Below are 14,301 nucleotides of genomic sequence, written 5' to 3' on the forward strand. Positions count from 1 at the left end.
CAAAAGGACACAATGAATTAGCAAGACAGTACCATTATTGTTTAGACAGAGTAGCACTGACTTTGTAAGTAATTGAACTCAATAGGAGCAGGTCCCCAGGTGATTTAAATCAGTTATCTCTAAAGCCAGTACAGTCAAGTGCTGCCAAGTTAAACTGACTGAAGACACGAGGCCAAATCTGTGCCTGACTTTAACAGCACATCTGAGCCTAAAGTCAACATTTCCAACATGCACATGACAGAGAGACACTTCCTGAATGCTTCTTGAACTCTGACAGGCTTGGTACTGTGACCACTTCCCTGGGGAACCTGTTCCAGTGCCCAGCCACCCTCGGAGTGAAGAACCTTTTTCTAATATCCAACCTAAACCTCTCCTGGCACAACTTCGGGACATTCCGTTGGGTCCTGTCACTGGTCAACACAGAGAAGAGGTCAGTGTGTGCCCCTCTTCCCCTCATGAGGAAGTCATAGACTGAGATGAGGTCTCCCCTTAGTCTCCTCTTCTCCTGGTTGTGCAGACCAAGTGACCTCATTTGCTCCTCAGTACAGCTTCCCCTCAAAGCCCTTCACCATCCTCGTGGCCCTCCTTTGGACACTCTTTAATAGCTTTATATCTTTCATATATTGCAGTGCCCAAAATTGCCACAGTATGCAAGGTGAGGACGTACCAGTGCAGAGCACAGCGTGACAGTCTCCTCCCCTGACTGGCTGCGATGCTTTGCACAATGCCCCCCAGGACATGGTTGGCCCTCCTGGCTGCCAGGGCACTGCTGACTCATATTCACTTGCAGTTTTTGAAAGTTGATCGATCGTTGGAACCAAGATACTCAGCCTGGGCCTGCACGAGCTCCACAATCCCAAAATAACCTAGCTATGGGAATTAGACCATTTCAGAGTTAAGTAGGAGCTGAGGGGGAAAATTGTAGATCGCAGTTCTGAGAGTTTGCCTTTACCTGAATTATGCTGCTGACCTCCAGTTGTATGCTGGATCTCCTCTCCAGCTCCTGGAATTCCCATGGAAATGGAATATTTCAGCTTCACCCACCTACATGCTCGAGGTCAAAACTCTCTTTGTGTCCCAGTTACACGTTATTCTGAGAGTGGTATAAGTGGTCGTTGTACGTGAATTCAGCAAAAGAATGAATTCTCTACATCAAGAGCAAAAATGGCAAAACTGGACCTTTCTCATTAAATAAGTCATATGAACAATCAATTTGCATATGTTTTGCATTTTTTGGTATAAATTTTTAAATATTTTAAAGTTTCGGGAAACCTGGGAGGATTTATAACATGAGTCTCTCTGAACTGTGATCTAAAAGTTACTTCTCCCTTAAGAATAATGATTTATTGGGTCTAAGCTACTTTAGAATTATTGTTTTTTAGTCTACTGGGGCTTTCAATGCAGTTACTTTCAAAGGAAATAAAACCAGATGGTAATTGTAGATTAGAGAAAAAGATTGAGCTCCCAATTAATTATTAAAATTGACTGTTAATTTTAGAAACTTGCAGTAAATTTTTCACAAAAGAAATTTTAAAGATACAAGAACATCCTATACTATATTATTTCTAAAAGTCCCTGTTCACAAGCTGTAAAGAACATTTTAAATTTTGGAGAAATCACACTTGGAAATTTAATGACACTAGGTATATACTGAATTGCATGAAAGATCTGTCCCTCTCCTTATATAACAGAACCACAAAATGAATAAGTTTAGAAGGGATGATCGGTGGGGTTATCTGGTCCAACCTTTCTGCTCAAGGAATATATATGCACAGCATTCACATGCCCTAACCCTATAAAATACTGAAGATCAATATATTTGTATGTTATGTAGATATATATCTCTATTTCAGTCTTAAGGCAGAGGGAGAGCAGTTTTCCACTTATTTGGAATGGTTTTTCTGGTATTAAAAAAAAATCCATTCCTGACTGTGATGAATTAAAATATTTTGGTGGGTTTGGGTTTGTATGAATGAGACAACAATATCAGAGATGCAAAAATGTTCAAACTAGCCCCTAACTTCACAACACTTTTTGGCAGTCAAAAATACTGCAAGAGGCTGTGCATTTCACTGAGTGAAGACAAAATATTTTGCCTCAAAGAGAGTAGAAACTATTTATCATACCTAGACTATGGAGCAACCAGCCACTCTGACCTTCCATGGCTTCCTTGATAGTTCAGGTACATGGATACCTTCTGCTGGTGGTGAAAGTATACATTCTCTTTCCAAGTTTAGATCTCTTTGCTCTTTGTTAAAATAGAGAAACAATACGTGTGACAACAGGGAAGGTCAGGTTAGAATAAATTTAATATTAAAGTTCCATTTTACTTTGAGAAAAGGCTGTATAAAACATCCTCCCCTTCCATGTTCCCATGGGCTGATCTGTTCCCTCCATGTTTTCAGTCAGCTGTAATGCCTTCAGTAAAAAATTGTGATTACAGGCACATTTTTCTCCCCTTAACTCTGTGTATTCAACACTGCAAGTGAGAAAGGGATGAAGCTCCAGTCTGTGCACATCAGCAAGGGAGTTTCTAATGTCCCAGACATAGTTTTATGAAACTCAAAGTTTATATCTTCAACACTCTTGTTTCTGAGGTCATAACTTTGGTTGAAGTGTAATGACTGGGACAATGCACAGAATGAGATGACTTGAAGTGTGCTCTCAGAGTACAGAGTAGACTTTGCAGAAAGGAAGGGATGAAGAAGTGATAAAGTGGTAATGAGAAAGTAACATGAGAATATTTGCAGTGGGATCGATATAAGGCCCTGCTGTAATATGTTTAGAGAAATGCTTCTACCATAGGACTGTGCAACACATCAATCTTCCAGTGGATCAGCAAGTAGTGGTCACTTAACAGCAACACTACAGAAGGAAAAAAAATATTCCAATTAAACCAAATAATCCCCAAATATTAAAATATAAATCCCCAACTATTAAGCATACATCAAATTTGGAAACCCATTGAACTGTCTAAGGCAGTTGGTTTATAGAGTCATGTTCTTTCCACTTAATATTATTATCAATTCCCAGGGAAGTACTGCATAGTTACAGTAGCTAGTATATTAATCTTTATCATATGTGCAAGAGTGGAAGCTTGCAAGAGGATTATGAAAACACTGTGCTTGTTCTTTTATCTCCAAACTGATCTCTATGCAGAAAATGATCTAATGAGACTACTTAATAACTGACTGTTAACTTCCCCAGGGCTAGAAATACTTTTATATCAAGTGGTGGGACAAATGCTCTTTTGAGGGTTTTGAGCTGTCTGCTTTCAGATGCTACTTCTTGTCTTCCAGTCAATGTGGTTGAGTCACTAGATACAAATACCTCATATACCTTTTCCAAACATGCTGTGGGTTAAATTAGTGGTTGAGCATGGAAATCATTCTAAAAGCACAAGTCATCTTCCCCACAGATTCCTTTTGCCTTTGCTCATTAATATTGGGGTGTTTCCTCTAAAAAGCAAGTGACTCTGTCTGGATGTAAACTCTTTGAAGTAGAATGAAGCCACTGAATATTCCCCTTTCAAGGGAAAGCAAAACTGAAATGGATCCTGTTGCGTTCACATTCTCAGTCTGCTTTGTCTATAAAAGAAATTGGTACTGGGTTAGAGCAAAGGTCCATCTAGCCCAGTGCCTGCCTCCAGCAGTGATCAGCAGATGGTTAAGGTAAAGAATAAGAGCAGGGCAAGAATATAATCATTCTTTCCCAAATATAACCCCAGCATTCAGCAATTTGTGTAACAGGAACTTCCCGAACCAGAGGTCATGATTTCATATTTAAAAGCCTTTAATGCTTTTTTCTTCCATAAATATGTCTTACAATTTTCTGAAGCATGAAGTCCCGTGGAAATGACTTCTACAGCTTCACTAAATATTTTGTGAAGAAGTATGTCCTTTTGTTTAAATCAAAGCTAGACCCTAGTGGATTTCATTTCTCCTGCTCCTAAAACTGGAAATAATACAGAGATACCATTCCAATTTATCTTCCTCATGCTGCTCATTATTATGAAATATTATGAATGACAAAAAAAAAAACCACATCACTGTTTTATCTACACTTATCTTTTTTTTTTCCATGCCAAAGAATCCTACTCTGTTTAGTCGTTTCTTATGTAGAAGTTGTTTCTTATCTTTATCATTTATCACCTAGTTCTTTGCTATATAAGATCCTTCAGTAACTGACTCAAGAGAGTGCCCAAAGCAAATAGACCAGGACAATCAGCTGACTTTGATCCACCACTTCACAGGAATTTTACTCCACAATGTACAGGGGTAACAAAAGAAGAAGCACACATTTAGTTGAGCTTAGTGTGTTGATAAAAGCAGATGGGTGTGAATTTGGTTGCCAAGGTCATTACCTCACCCAAGTCTTCCAAGTACAGTTTAATACAGGTCTTATGAGGCTTGTACAGAAAGTGATTTTCAGGACCTAATTTAAAAAGAGTAGTTCCCTTCTTCTGTCCTTTCTGCACCACTATCAGAAGCTTATAGATAACTACAATGAATGACAGGTGATTGTGAAATAGATGGCCTAGTCAAAGGACATTATGGAAGGATGTTCTAGAAATTTGTGAGTATTCTAGGAGACATTATTCTCAAAGAGTACAATTTCATTTGAAAAACACAGGTACTACATTGCTGGGAAAATTCCTGAACTTGAAGTCCTTGGGAGAGGGGCTGAGAGAGTGAAGGGGTGAAGGTTGTCCTATTTTTACATTCTTGACCAGACATTTGCTGTGGGTACTGTTGGTGACAGCACGCTGAGCTAGATGTCCCTGCAGTCTGACCCAGGCAAAACTTCTCTTATAAACCCAGGCTGCCATGTTCATTAAAGCAACCCATCGATAATACATGGTCCATTAAGATCACTCTTTCCATGGCTGCTGTAAATACCGCAGGAGACTGTGCTCTGCCCGACTTTCACTGGGAAAGGGGTGATGCTAGAAAACAGCCGGTGAAGCCCACGCCGCTGGGTAGAAGCCCGCAGTGCTAAGCCCTCCCGGTCGCCAGCAGCCCCTTCCCACCCCTCCCGCGGCGGCACGGAGCACCTAGCCCGCGTCCCAGGGGCATCGGGAGCGTCGGGAGGCAGCCGGGCGGGCGGCAGGAGGGCTTAGGACCCAGGGGGACGGCAGTGGAAGGACCCAAGCTTTGGCGCACACGCCTCCTACCAAAAAAAAAAAAAAACAAAAAAAAAAAAAATCACAGCCCCGTGGAGCTGGCGCTCGCTCATTCAGTTTTCTAGAGAGATCTGAGCCGGAACCCGGGAGCCGGGAGATCTTTCTCGCCCACCCATCTCAGCAGCAAGGACATCTACAGGGGGAAAAACCCACCCCACGCAGCCCCCCGCCGCCCCACGGCAGCTGCTGGCCCTGTGCAGGTATTTGGATTTGCCTTCTTTGGGGTTGCGCAGGGCGGCTCTCCGCGCTCCCGGCGCCCCCCGACCCTCCGAGCCCGGGGTGCGGCGATTCAGCACCACCCGGAGGACAGCTCCGGCGGCGGGCAGGGGCCGCTCCCTTCCCGGCATCCTGCCTGCCCGGCTCCCTCCTGCCTACCCTGCTCCCTGCCTCCTGCCGGCTGCGTCCTGCCTGCCTAGCCTCTCCTGCTCCCTTCTGCCTGCCCGGCTCCCTGCCTCCTCCCCACCCTACTCTCTGCCTGCTGTCTTCTGCCTGCCCTGCTCCCTGTCTGACCTACCTCCTGCCTCCCAACCTATCTCTCCTGCCTCTGTTTCCTTGCCTTCTGCCTGATCTGTTTGCCCTGCCTACCTCTTTACCCTGTTCGCTGCCTTCCCTGTCTCTGTGTCCCCTGCCTCCACTGCTTACCTCATGCCTGCCCTGACTTCTTGCTCCCTTCCGGCCCTGTTCCCTGCCTCCTCTGCATCTTAGCTGGCCTGCTCCCTCCCTACCTCCTTACCCTGATTCCTGCCTCCCCTGGCTGCCTCTCCTGCCTGTCCTACCTCTCTGCTCTCTACCTCCCTCTGCTCTCTGCCTCCGTGCCTCCTTCCCCTTCTCCCTGCCTCTCTTCTTTGCCCTGCCTGCTCTACTTCCCTTACCTCCCCCTTTCTCCTCTGCTTCCCCTGCCTCCCTTGCCTCCCTTGCCTCCCTGTTTCCTGCTTCCAGCCTCCTATCTATCCTGGCTCTTCTGCCTCCAGTCCTCCTTGTCCTGCTTCTCTGATTCTCTTATTCCTGCCTTCCTGTTTTCTGCCTTCCCTGTCTACTCTCCTCCCTGCCCTGCTCCCTTGTCTCCTTTCTTCCCTGCCCATTTCCCCACATTCCTCACTTTCCTGCCCTTTCTTTCCCTCCTGTCTTCCTTCTCCATCACCAGTCCCAGTCCTTCCTGAAAGGGGGCATGGCACTGAAAAAAACAGCTCAGCAGCCCAGAAGATGGGCAAGAAAGGGAACACAACTTGGAAGGGAAAGTCCAGATCTAATTTGAGAGCAGGAGAGGGGTGAGTGGGATGTAGCGGAAAGACTTAAAACTGGGATTTAAGTTACTGAAGTAAGGACTCCAGCCAAGTGTTGACATACATAAGTTTGCCAAACAGCAGCAGATACCTGTTTGCTCCTTAGCAAATTGATGCCTGTTTTGACTAGGTTTACTCTACCCAAAGAGGAAAGAGGGATTAAAGAGAGTGGGGAATGTGCTAGGTCAGTCAAGTGTATTGCCTTCCCAATGGCAAACAGTGATGAATAATGGGTGCGGGGAAGAAGTGAATAACAGCTAGCCTGTGGATCCTTTGCTGCAGGAAGAATTAAGCTGTGATTTTTGCAAGAAGTGAGGATGTTCAGACAGGGCTTCATGCATAAAAATAAATGCAAAGCAAATAACAGCTGGAGAAACCCCATGTGTGCTACTGGTCTGACTTTAATTCTCTTTGCAATGGTTTAATCCTGGGAGGGTGAGGAAGGTCATAGGAGAAAGAGAGCTTCCCCTTTTCAAAATGCTGATTCCTCAGTTTTAACAAGCTCTGGGAATAATGAAGTTAAGGAGCAGATGGCTACTCCTTGTCCATCACTAAACAGTGACTGGATCCTATTTGGAAGTAAAAATTAAATTACAGAAAGGCAGCTTTCATGTGCTTTCTGAGTAATCAGATGATAACACGGATTTTCTCCAGTACTAAAAGTTAATACAATGCCAACATCTACATGACATATTATGTAACAGTATTATGCCATGCACTGCATAGCAAAGGTATTGGTTTACTTTTTCATATAAGTCAGAAAACCTTATAGAGCTTTTCCCCATATGCAGTCTGTATCCCAGCTTGAAGTTTACAGGGGCAGCTTATGTTGTCATATATCTGTTATAAAATGATGCCAATTATTTTAATAATTCTGTTGACTCATCCAGCTCTAAAAACTATTGAGTATTTTCTAAAAATTAGACTTTTGTAAAGCATATGCAAAACAGTGAAAGATATTGCAACTTATTTCAAAAACCTTCTTAATTTATTTAATCATAATATATAACTTGAAAGCTGCTGCACAAACCAGATACTATGAGTAGCACTGAGTGCTGCTGAGTAGTAGTGTAAGGAGTGTAATTGTGTTCAGCAACGGAGGGAATGCAGAATCCACCCCATAGCACTGGGTCAAAGCAGTTCAACTCTGTGTACTTTGAACACAGAGGTCATTTCACTGAAACATTTAATAGCAGCCTCCTCATCTTCCAACAGAGGACCATGTCAGTTGCAATACAAATGATCAGCCTCATAAAAGGATGGAGAATATTTCCTTCAAACTAACACTATAAACTCATGCAATTGTTAACTGAACTGTGCAGTTACTGAAGCAATCGTGCTATTGCTTGGCAAGTGAGTTTTATTTTGTCTCACAGCCCGGTACTCTAGTGCGTCTCTGGTACAAACACAAACAAGATATGACAATTGGGTCCTACTAGTTAAAACAAACTAATGAAACAAACAAAAAAGAAACAACATTAGTCTTTTATAGAGTGGGAAATTCACTGAGCTGAAGTTCACGTGGTTTTTGGTACATGAATTATAATTCCTTTCCCACATGATATAATGCTGCTCTGTGGATTTACTTTGAGAATTTCCAAGCAGTTTAGTGGGGTTTTGGTTTGTTTGGTTTGGATTTTTTCCTTCAATAGCATTTATAGAAATAAACTCCTTCTTTCTGATATGTTCCTCCACTGAGAAAACAAACCCACAAGGTATTACAGAATTATATTAAACTTTATTTCTACAACTTTGGGAGAAGTACCTGTGTGCAGAACATTGTTTTGTGATCATATTTCAACAGGAATGAGAGAAAAAAAAAACAACAGGAGAACTGCATGAATTCCTGGGTGCGGAATTTCTCTCTCTTTCTTTCCACCCTTCTCCCTTCTTCCTTCCCTCCTTTTCTTTCATTCCTTTTCTCCTGCCTCCCTCCTTTTCTCCCGCCTTCCTTACTTCCTTTCTGCCCCTGACTGTCTCTCCTTCCCTTCCTTCTCCCACTGCCACTCCATGGAATGCCACAGATGCCTTTCTTTGGCATAATATATAAAGCAGAACAAAGTTAACACTCATACACCACCATCGTATTTCATATTTTTTAAAGGAACTTAATTTTTCAAAACATGAAGCAAAAGAACTGTAAAATTAGACAAAGTTCATGTTATTAAAGATATTATACCAAACATCTTGGTATATTTTGTTCCTTCTCCTGTATATCTTTGTGCAGATGTTGTAACACAATTTCTACCACATTTAGGGATTTCGGACACCAGTATTATGGTTGCATGCTGTCAGATTTCTACATATAGTTTAATTATGAGGCTTGGGGCTCAGAATTCATGTTTTGCATATTGCTGATAATTTCTGCTGCAAGAAGTTTCTATATTATTGGAGAAGTGACCTCTGTCCCATAGTGGCCAGGATGCTTTTTTTGTGGAGATGCTTGCAGTAGTTCATGACTGTCATAGAAATTGCTCATAGATTGATGTTTCTGTGGCATACCACAAGTCCTCATGTTCCCATAGGGATTTGCAGTATATCTGTGATTGATGAATACTTAAAAACTATGACTTGGAGAAAAGTTGAACCAATCTCATTAAGTTCACAGCTTTTTGTTTAACTTTTTTATTTATGAGTTAAGTTCCACTCCTCTTCCTTAATATTCAGGTAGGCAATAAGTTTTGCACATTTTAGGTCAAAAGATAATGATGCAATTTTTTTATTTTATGTCTATTAGACAACCTTGTCAGTCTCTCCTCATGCCTGGCAGCTTTTAGGAACAGCAGGACAACTCCAGGTTGGTTGCAGCTGCAGATGTACCTGCCCTACATACTGTGCAGAGAGCAGCAAACATCAGTTGAGTTGCTGTCAGGTTTTGTGCTGTGCCATGGTTAGATTACCAGCTCTGGACATTTAGATTTGGCCTGAGGGTAACCTGTAACTGACTCAAACTAACAAGAAGATTGTAGTAAGAGGGGAATAGGAATGCACCATGTGTTATTTTTGCTGAACTAAAGGAAATGTTAGTTTTTTGTAACTGAGTTGGGACATTCTATCCTGGGAAAGTGTGAGAAACCATCAAATCCCCCACGCAACCATTACAGTCACAAACATTCAGTATTTTCATATTGAAGAGGAACAACAATTCCCTAATGAAGATTTACAGGAGCATCAGTACTTGGAGAAGAAAGACTTGCAATATTTAACTCATTTATGTTTACTGACAGGATCCAGCCCCCTAAGGAAGGGCTAAAGAGAAGTGGTGGTGAGGCCATACCTGCAGTATTGTATCCCATTCTGGGTTCCTCAGTACAAGAGAGACATGGACATAAGGGATAAAATCTGACAAAGATTTGCGAGGATGATGAAGGGGCTGGAGTGTTGCTCACATGAAGAAAGGCTGAGAGAGCTGTGACTGGAGATGAAGAGGGTCAGGGGGATCTCATTAGTGTGTACAAATACCTGAAGAGAAGATGCAAAGAGGATGGAGCCAGACTCCTTTCAGTGTTGTCCAGTGCAGGTCCAGAGGCAATGGGCACAAACTGAAACATGGGAGGTTCGCCATGAACTTCAGGAAATACCTTTTTACTGTGAGAGTAACAACACTGGCACAGGTCACCCAGGAAGGCTGTGGAGTCTCCCCCCTTGGAAATACTCAAAAGCTGTCTGGACAGAGTCCTGGGGAACCAGCTCTAGGAGGCCCTGCCTGAGCAGGGGGTTGGACCAGATGCACTCCAGAAGTTCTTTCCAATGTCAGCTTTTCTGTGATTCTATGATAATGTGAGCAGCAGCCAGGCTATCGAACTTGGAATACGAGATAGTCCTGTTGGAAAGCCCTATAGGGAGGTTGCTCTTTGCAAAATCTAAACAAATGGTATCCTTTGGGACTCCTGATTGTACCTTCGAAGCCTAAAATGATTACACTGGGGACATTGGAAACATTGCAGTCTACCTCTCCATTTCCCAGTGTGCAACATGGCTTCATGTTTTTCTTATGATGCAGAGCATTATGCATAGAGAGGAAAGATTGCCCAGGTGTTAATGTGTAAGCTTGTGGCTCAGAGGACATATGATCTGTTCCCAGCTACATGAAATGTGTCCTCCATGATCTCAGGCAAATCAGTCAGGGCTGTGCTTCTCCCCACAATCTTTGGAAGATGCTATGATCTTGCCATCAAGGACAAGAGAGTCAGTTTTTCTCATTGCTCTTTTGAAAGTAGTTCATGGAGCTGGAGTAGGTGCCTTTCTGTGTCTTACCAATCCATTCCCAGAGCAGGTTCCTATTAAGGTAACCCAAGGCCACAAAGTGCCATAGGAACCATTCTTATAGGTACAGGTGTGGATTCATCCTACTCAGTCCTTATGAAGCAACCTCTGTTAAGCAGAACATAGCCCCAAGAGGTTTTCCACAGTTAACATCAAAATATTTTTCAAAAAGCAATTTAATGAGATGACACCCACTCTCTGAGATGAAATCATTCTATATTACCATTTTTCCTCCCTTCCTACCCACTGCCTTCCTCTCTGGCATGATTTTAGCAGCTAATATCTGTATGAATGCTAGGAGCTAGGAATTATATAATGAGCCAAACCTTAGCAGTGATGCCTCTTAATACCAGGTGAGGATCAAACACTGGTTCCTTCTCCATTTGAAAACTGTGGTAATGAAATTTCACACTCCATATAGCTTTGGACTGAATGAAAACACTTGGTAGATACAGAGACAACTAAAATCTTTCTGGAACTGAATTGGATGGGCAAGGGCCAAATGGACATGAAGTGCTCAAAAAAGCAAACGATATTGCAGGGACAGCTAAGTGGGCAGGAACAAAATGATCCAGACAAATGCCATCATTATTGAGAGCTGGTTTTGGCCAATCTTCCAGGGGATGTAGAGCAAATAGGAGTTGAATGCAGACTCAGAAACTGTCATTGAAGAGAGAGCGGTAAAGCATATTAAAATATTCCATAATACATTATTTCCATTTTTGTTTGTATAGTATTATTATGCATTTTATTATTAACTAATTTTTTTCTTTTTCGTGGAGGGTCATGCAAAAATATGAGCTGTTTGTCTGAAAACTGTATCCCACTTTCAGTATGCTACCCATCCTGAAACCACTCTTTGTCCCTTGTCATTCTCTTGTTGGGATGGAAAATAAGTAAACCAAAATGGTACGTGACACCAGTTTTGGTGGAAATTTCCCTCCTTTTTGGGTATAAGTATGTTGTGTTTCAAATATCTCTAAATTATTTTGTTGTTGTTGTTGTTGTTTAAAGCTGGGGTTTTTTCCTTTAGAGGGATGATTTATTGCAAGTGGCTGTGAAAAGACATTAGGAGAGCAAATAGTCCTTTGGGAACAAAGAGTCACAAGATAGAAAAACAGCTGTTGAGACTATAACAAACAGTCTAGACTGCCAACATGCAGCAAAAATATTCAAGGTAAGGAAAAAAAGCTAGCATCTTCATTTGGAAGATAAACCAACCCTGAACCAAACTGAACAAAGATGTAAACATCTGAAAAATTGGCAGATGGATGAGAGCTGCACACAACACTGGAAGAGAAGGAGAAATTGCCATGGGTAGGAGGGGGTGAAAATGGTCTGTTATACCTTGGGAATCAGAATAAACCAGTACCATTTGAGAAAGTTCAGTGACAATTAAACTGGGTAGCTATGGAGCATTAAACTTATTGTCAAGGTTAGTAGTGGGAGTACAAACTCGTCCAATGATGTATATCAGACTCCTTGAAGGCAATGGTGTGAGAGTGGATTCCTAACCTCATGATTTGTGTTATGATTAAAATAGCAACAAAATTTTTCACACATACTTTAGATTATTTTGCAATATATAACTTCACACCAATAAAGTATTTCAGTGCAGCGTGTTCCGGCTGTTAATCAGATAATCTATAGATAACTGTAATCCGTGGTTATAGCTCAGTTCACTATCAGAAAATTCTGAAATGCATTTTAAAATATATCTTTTGTTAGACTGAGTATTTGTAAGTTGCTTTTTTGGCAACAACATCTGACAGGAAAGGACTGTATCTCTCTCACCTTGGGATAATCCTGGGCATTTAATTTGGTTAAAAATGGTAGGCAACTTTAATGAAAATAAGTAGCATAATTTTTGACATTAAATACTTGGGGATCCAATAAGAAGGGCCAGATTTTATGTCCTTGGTCAAATCTTATTTTTCTTTCTGGATCAGACTGTAGTTGACCTTTCAAAAATTTGCCTTATTTCCGAAGAAAGTATCTTGGTGGAGGTGAGAGTCAGAAAAAGAGCAGTTTTACTCCCCTTAAACTCCCAGAAAATGGATGATTCCACTGGGGATTGAGTGTGTGACACAGTTATCTGCCACTAGTCCTTGCACATTTTAGAACAGGTCCAGAGAAGGGCCACAACCATGATCAGAGGGCTGGAGCACCTCTTTTGTGAAGACAGGCTGAGAGAGTTGGAGTTGTTCAGCCTGCAGAAGAGAAAGCTTCAGGGTGACCTTACAGCAGCCTTCCAGTACCTAAAAGGGACTTACAAGAAAGATGGTCAGAGACTTTTTAGTAGGGCCTGTAGTAATAGGACAAGGGCTAACATTTTTAAACTGAAAAAAGACAGATTCACATTGAATATAAAGAAGAATTTTTTTTGTGATAGAGGTGGTGAGACTATGGAATAGGTTGCCCAAAGAAATTGTGAATGCTCAATCTTTGGAAGTGTTCAAGGCTAGGTTGAATGGGATTTTAAACAACCTGATTCAGTGAATGATGTCCCTGCTCATGACAAGGAGGTTGGACCAGATGATTTCCAAAGGTCCTTTTCAACCCAAACCATCCTGTGATTCCATTATTTTGAGATTCTAAGCCACAGGAGTGCTGGGCCCTGAGCCAGAGCTAATGCAGACCCCAGATAAGCTTCTTGCTTCCACTCTTCTGCTGAGTACCCTTTAGCACAGTTTCCTTACTCTACTATTTGCTGTTTAAACTAGGGAGAGATCAATCCTTGTCCCCACACTCCCCCAATGACGTTATCACACCTAAGCTCCCCTAACTAGCTCATGTAGACAGTTGTAACTAAAACCATGATTCATGCAAGAAAATGCTAGTGTCACCATTAATTTGAGATCTCAGTCACAAAATATTGGCTTAGTTTCCCTATGGCCTACTGCAATTTTACATCAGTGGAATTCACTTGATACTATAGGAGTTATTCTAATTTGGTCTAATAAAGGCAAGAGCAAAGCAAATAGCTGTTACTTTATTTCTATATGAGGACTCCACCTTTAATACAACTCTTATTTCTTTCAGAATTGAATAGCCTGCACCCATAAATTATCCTTCAAAACCTGAGGACTTTTTTTTCTGGAGTCATTTGCACTCTGTAGTGCCTTGTAAAAGTCTTCTATTCTCCCAGCTCTGCCTTTCCTGAAGTTTTCCCAAGCTGATCAATCACCAGATCCTCTGCCCTGCAGGTAGCTCTTTTCAGTTCCAGTTCCACAGTGAATATAGAAAGAGGATGCTTAATAAACTCTCCTTTGTGTTACCTACAAAAAAGTCCAATTCACATTGGTGTTAAATGTCCTTTAAGCAAATATGCAGAAACTCTGTATTCAAATTTTGGGGTCTCATCCTGGGACTGCAGCTGCAGCATCTAAAATGTAGTTTTTATCAATAACATGCAAGGTCACAACACAGGGAACTGAGGCATCCCTTGTACTGATTGACTTCCAGGTCCTACAGTGTAACTTTGAGCAAACTCTGGACCAAAAAACGCTTTGGTTTCTGCTCTTCCCTTTGTTTGATCTGAGAATGCTGAACCCAGGGGAGTAGCTGAGT

General features: G+C 41.9%; 1 protein-coding gene across 3 annotated transcripts in view; it reads left to right on the plus strand.

Annotated features, from left to right (window-relative positions):
• The first annotated feature begins 5,201 nt into the window (after window positions 1-5,201).
• Window positions 5,202-14,301, plus strand: part of CLVS1 (clavesin 1) — a 103,050-nt gene continuing 93,950 nt past the window's right edge. For 2 of the 3 annotated variants that reach the window (XM_027638649.1, XM_027638650.1), the window contains exon 1: window positions 5,202-5,382. The gene's annotated coding sequence lies outside the window, so the exon portion shown is untranslated. Of the gene's footprint in view, window positions 5,383-11,766; window positions 11,909-14,301 lie in introns of all 3 variants that reach the window. The other variant, XM_027638651.1, reaches the window with a different exon arrangement.

Source organism: Corapipo altera, unplaced genomic scaffold (assembly GCF_003945725.1).
Source record: "Corapipo altera isolate COAL_440 unplaced genomic scaffold, ASM394572v1 49, whole genome shotgun sequence".
Taxonomy (NCBI): domain Eukaryota; kingdom Metazoa; phylum Chordata; class Aves; order Passeriformes; family Pipridae; genus Corapipo; species Corapipo altera.